At 47.5% G+C, this 5,000-nt stretch overlaps 10 non-coding genes across 10 annotated transcripts; all 10 read right to left on the reverse strand.

The window, feature by feature from the left end:
- Positions 1-5: 5 nt before the first annotated feature.
- trnah-gug (transfer RNA histidin (anticodon GUG)) lies at positions 6-77 on the reverse strand. The gene has a single exon. It is a non-coding gene; the product is annotated as a tRNA-His (tRNA).
- A 659-nt stretch (positions 78-736) lies between these two features.
- Positions 737-809, reverse strand: trnar-acg (transfer RNA arginine (anticodon ACG)). The gene has a single exon. It is a non-coding gene; the product is annotated as a tRNA-Arg (tRNA).
- Positions 810-1,331: 522 nt separating this feature from the next.
- On the reverse strand, positions 1,332-1,403 carry trnae-uuc (transfer RNA glutamic acid (anticodon UUC)). Its single transcript has one exon. It is a non-coding gene; the product is annotated as a tRNA-Glu (tRNA).
- Positions 1,404-1,656: 253 nt separating this feature from the next.
- On the reverse strand, positions 1,657-1,729 carry trnar-acg (transfer RNA arginine (anticodon ACG)). The gene has a single exon. It is a non-coding gene; the product is annotated as a tRNA-Arg (tRNA).
- A 116-nt stretch (positions 1,730-1,845) lies between these two features.
- trnah-gug (transfer RNA histidin (anticodon GUG)) lies at positions 1,846-1,917 on the reverse strand. Its single transcript has one exon. It is a non-coding gene; the product is annotated as a tRNA-His (tRNA).
- Positions 1,918-2,576: 659 nt separating this feature from the next.
- On the reverse strand, positions 2,577-2,649 carry trnar-acg (transfer RNA arginine (anticodon ACG)). Its single transcript has one exon. It is a non-coding gene; the product is annotated as a tRNA-Arg (tRNA).
- A 522-nt stretch (positions 2,650-3,171) lies between these two features.
- On the reverse strand, positions 3,172-3,243 carry trnae-uuc (transfer RNA glutamic acid (anticodon UUC)). Its single transcript has one exon. It is a non-coding gene; the product is annotated as a tRNA-Glu (tRNA).
- Positions 3,244-3,496: 253 nt separating this feature from the next.
- trnar-acg (transfer RNA arginine (anticodon ACG)) lies at positions 3,497-3,569 on the reverse strand. The gene has a single exon. It is a non-coding gene; the product is annotated as a tRNA-Arg (tRNA).
- Positions 3,570-4,091: 522 nt separating this feature from the next.
- Positions 4,092-4,163, reverse strand: trnae-uuc (transfer RNA glutamic acid (anticodon UUC)). Its single transcript has one exon. It is a non-coding gene; the product is annotated as a tRNA-Glu (tRNA).
- A 253-nt stretch (positions 4,164-4,416) lies between these two features.
- trnar-acg (transfer RNA arginine (anticodon ACG)) lies at positions 4,417-4,489 on the reverse strand. The gene has a single exon. It is a non-coding gene; the product is annotated as a tRNA-Arg (tRNA).
- Positions 4,490-5,000: the final 511 nt, after the last annotated feature.

Genomic DNA, 5,000 nt, shown 5'->3' on the forward strand with positions numbered 1-5,000 from the left:
AAGACTGCCGTGACCCGGATTCGAACCGGGGTTGCTGCGGCCACAACGCAGAGTACTAACCACTATACGATCACGGCTCTGTGCTCTTTGGCAGGAGTCTCCCGCTTCTATGCTTTCCATACACCACATTTGTTCCAAGAGAAATCCAAACATCACATATTCAGACATTCGGCACCTTGATTTGTATTGGTTCCCTTTTGAATCCATTTTGAATCTTCCAGTGGTCTAAAACCACAAAAGCTTGTACGCTTGTTGCAATGCCCAATGTTTTCTTCTGTTTCTTCCATTAAACCTGCATGTTAGCTACGCCAAGACCTTTTTGAGTAGTGCTGTGGTGTTTGATTAAGGTTTAGGGGGTGCTGGCAAACATTTTTTGTCAGTTATCCCCCAGCACTCCGGCATAAGGTGAGATTCCCATACCAGGAGTCAAACCCGGGCCGCCTGGGTGAAAACTAGGAATCCTGACCGCTAGACCATATGGGAAGCTGCAAGTACATTCTCTGTCATAGTGCCTGGAAAGTGGCATGAAGGCACCAATGCCCAATGCCGCACAGACGTGGGAATCAGAGGGTAGGTTGCAAGACACCTTTAAAACCTGAGAGAGATGGAGTGGATTGGATGGGGCTTTCACTCAAGCGCACGCTTTAGTAGAGCACTGCTATCATCGATTGCATTTCACAAAAGCTGCGATAAAGAGGTAAAGCGCGCTGCGTTGCGAGTACTAAGCAAAAAGCTTCGAGCCAGCCAGGAGTCGAACCTAGAATCTTCTGATCCGTAGTCAGACGCGTTATCCATTGCACCACTGGCCCTGCCACATCATGTCAAATGTGATGTTTTCTGTACTCAATTCCTTTTCAATTTCTTCCTATTAGACTATTGAATGGACCTGATGGAGGCAGACTCTGAAGCAGCTGGAGCAAAAGACTGCCGTGACCCGGATTCGAACCGTGGTTGCTGCGGCCACAACGCAGAGTACTAACCACTATACGATCACGGCTCTGTGCTCTTTGGCAGGAGTCTCCCGCTTCTATGCTTTCCATACACCACATTTGTTCCAAGAGAAATCCAAACATCACATATTCAGACATTCGGCACCTTGATTTGTATCGGTTCCCTTTTGAATCCATTTTGAATCTTCCAGTGGTCTAAAACCACAAAAGCTTGTACGCTTGTTGCAATGCCCAATGTTTTCTTCTGTTTCTTCCATTAAACCTGCATGTTAGCTACGCCAAGACCTTTTTGAGTAGTGCTGTGGTGTTTGATTAAGGTTTAGGGGGTGCTGGCATACATTTTTTGTCAGTTATCCCCCAGCACTCCGGCATAAGGTGAGATTCCCATACCGGGAGTCGAACCCGGGGCGCCTGGGTGAAAACCAGGAATCCTGACCGCTAGACCATATGGGAAGCTGCAAGTACATTCTCTGTCATAGTGCTTGGAAAGTGGCATGAAGGCACCAATGCCCAATGGCGCACAGACGTGAGAATCACAGGGTAGGTTGCAAGACACCTTCAAAACCTGAGAGAGATGGAGTGGATTGGATGGGGCTTTCACTCAAGCGCACGCTTTAGTAGAGCACTGCTATCATCGATTGCATTTCACAAAAGCTGCGATAAAGAGGTAAAGTGCGCTGCGTTGCGAGTACTAAGCAAAAAGCTTCGAGCCAGCCAGGAGTCGAACCTAGAATCTTCTGATCCGTAGTCAGACGCGTTTTCCATTGCGCCACTGGCCCTGCCACATCATGTCAAATGTGATGTTTTCTGTACTCAATTCCTTTTCAATTTCTTCCTATTAGACTATTGAATGGACCTGATGGAGGCAGACTCTGAAGCAGCTGGAGCAAAAGACTGCCGTGACCCGGATTCGAACCGGGGTTGCTGCGGCCACAACGCAGAGTACTAACCACTATACAATCACGGCTCTGTGCTCTTTGGCAGGAGTCTCCCGCTTCTATGCTTTCCATACACCACATTTGTTCCAAGAGAAATCCAAACATCACATATTCAGACATTCGGCACCTTGATTTGTATTGGTTCCCTTTTGAATCCATTTTGAATCTTCCAGTGGTCTAAAACCACAAAAGATTGTACGCTTGTTGCAATGCCCAATGTTTTCTTCAGTTTCTTCCATTAAACCTGCATGTTAGCTACGCCAAGACCTTTTTGAGTAGTGCTGTGGTGTTTGATTAAGGTTTAGGGGGTGCTGGCAAACATTTTTTGTCAGTTATCCCCCAGCACTCCGGCATAAGGTGAGATTCCCATACCAGGAGTCAAACCCGGGCCGCCTGGGTGAAAACTAGGAATCCTGACCGCTAGACCATATGGGAAGCTGCAAGTACATTCTCTGTCATAGTGCCTGGAAAGTGGCATGAAGGCACCAATGCCCAATGCCGCACAGACGTGGGAATCAGAGGGTAGGTTGCAAGACACCTTTAAAACCTGAGAGAGATGGAGTGGATTGGATGGGGCTTTCACTCAAGCGCACGCTTTAGTAGAGCACTGCTATCATCGATTGCATTTCACAAAAGCTGCGATAAAGAGGTAAAGCGCGCTGCGTTGCGAGTACTAAGCAAAAAGCTTCGAGCCAGCCAGGAGTCGAACCTAGAATCTTCTGATCCGTAGTCAGACGCGTTATCCATTGCGCCACTGGCCCTGCCACATCATGTCAAATGTGATGTTTTCTGTACTCAATTCCTTTTCAATTTCTTCCTATTAGACTATTGAATGGACCTGATGGAGGCAGACTCTGAAGCAGCTGGAGCAAAAGACTGCCGTGACCCGGATTCGAACCGGGGTTGCTGCGGCCACAACGCAGAGTACTAACCACTATACGATAACGGCTCTGTGCTCTTTGGCAGGAGTCTCCCGCTTCTATGCTTTCCATACACCACATTTGTTCCAAGAGAAATCCAAACATCACATATTCAGACATTCGGCACCTTGATTTGTATCGGTTCCCTTTTGAATCCATTTTGAATCTTCCAGTGGTCTAAAACCACAAAAGCTTGTACGCTTGTTGCAATGCCCAATGTTTTCTTCTGTTTCTTCCATTAAACCTGCATGTTAGCTACGCCAAGACCTTTTTGAGTAGTGCTGTGGTGTTTGATTAAGGTTTAGGGGGTGCTGGCATACATTTTTTGTCAGTTATCCCCCAGCACTCCGGCATAAGGTGAGATTCCCATACCGGGAGTCGAACTCGGGCCGCCTGGGTGAAAACCAGGAATCCTGACCGCTAGACCATATGGGAAGCTGCAAGTACATTCTCTGTCATAGTGCCTGGAAAGTGGCATGAAGGCACCAATGCCCAATGGCGCACAGACGTGAGAATCACAGGGTAGGTTGCAAGACACCTTTAAAACCTGAGAGAGATGGAGTGGATTGGATGGGGCTTTCACTCAAGCGCACGCTTTAGTAGAGCACTGCTATCATCGATTGCATTTCACAAAAGCTGCGATAAAGAGGTAAAGCGCGCTGCGTTGCGAGTACTAAGCAAAAAGCTTCGAGCCAGCCAGGAGTCGAACCTAGAATCTTCTGATCCGTAGTCAGACGCGTTATCCATTGCGCCACTGGCCCTGCCACATCATGTCAAATGTGATGTTTTCTGTACTCAATTCCTTTTCAATTTCTTCCTATTAGACTATTGAATGGACCTGATGGAGGCAGACTCTGAAGCAGCTGGAGCAAAAGACTGCCGTGACCCGGATTCGAACCGGGGTTGCTGCGGCCACAACGCAGAGTACTAACCACTATACGATAACGGCTCTGTGCTCTTTGGCAGGAGTCTCCCGCTTCTATGCTTTCCATACACCACATTTGTTCCAAGAGAAATCCAAACATCACATATTCAGACATTCGGCACCTTGATTTGTATCGGTTCCCTTTTGAATCCATTTTGAATCTTCCAGTGGTCTAAAACCACAAAAGCTTGTACGCTTGTTGCAATGCCCAATGTTTTCTTCTGTTTCTTCCATTAAACCTGCATGTTAGCTACGCCAAGACCTTTTTGAGTAGTGCTGTGGTGTTTGATTAAGGTTTAGGGGGTGCTGGCATACATTTTTTGTCAGTTATCCCCCAGCACTCCGGCATAAGGTGAGATTCCCATACCGGGAGTCGAACTCGGGCCGCCTGGGTGAAAACCAGGAATCCTGACCGCTAGACCATATGGGAAGCTGCAAGTACATTCTCTGTCATAGTGCCTGGAAAGTGGCATGAAGGCACCAATGCCCAATGGCGCACAGACGTGAGAATCACAGGGTAGGTTGCAAGACACCTTTAAAACCTGAGAGAGATGGAGTGGATTGGATGGGGCTTTCACTCAAGCGCACGCTTTAGTAGAGCACTGCTATCATCGATTGCATTTCACAAAAGCTGCGATAAAGAGGTAAAGCGCGCTGCGTTGCGAGTACTAAGCAAAAAGCTTCGAGCCAGCCAGGAGTCGAACCTAGAATCTTCTGATCCGTAGTCAGACGCGTTATCCATTGCACCACTGGCCCTGCCACATCATGTCAAATGTGATGTTTTCTGTACTCAATTCCTTTTCAATTTCTTCCTATTAGACTATTGAATGGACCTGATGGAGGCAGACTCTGAAGCAGCTGGAGCAAAAGACTGCCGTGACCCGGATTCGAACCGTGGTTGCTGCGGCCACAACGCAGAGTACTAACCACTATACGATCACGGCTCTGTGCTCTTTGGCAGGAGTCTCCCGCTTCTATGCTTTCCATACACCACATTTGTTCCAAGAGAAATCCAAACATCACATATTCAGACATTCGGCACCTTGATTTGTATCGGTTCCCTTTTGAATCCATTTTGAATCTTCCAGTGGTCTAAAACCACAAAAGCTTGTACGCTTGTTGCAATGCCCAATGTTTTCTTCTGTTTCTTCCATTAAACCTGCATGTTAGCTACGCCAAGACCTTTTTGAGTAGTGCTGTGGTGTTTGATTAAGGTTTAGGGGGTGCTGGCATACATTTTTTGTCAGTTATCCCCCAGCACTCCGGC

Source organism: Brachyhypopomus gauderio, chromosome 9 (assembly GCF_052324685.1).
Source record: "Brachyhypopomus gauderio isolate BG-103 chromosome 9, BGAUD_0.2, whole genome shotgun sequence".
Classification (NCBI taxonomy): domain Eukaryota; kingdom Metazoa; phylum Chordata; class Actinopteri; order Gymnotiformes; family Hypopomidae; genus Brachyhypopomus; species Brachyhypopomus gauderio.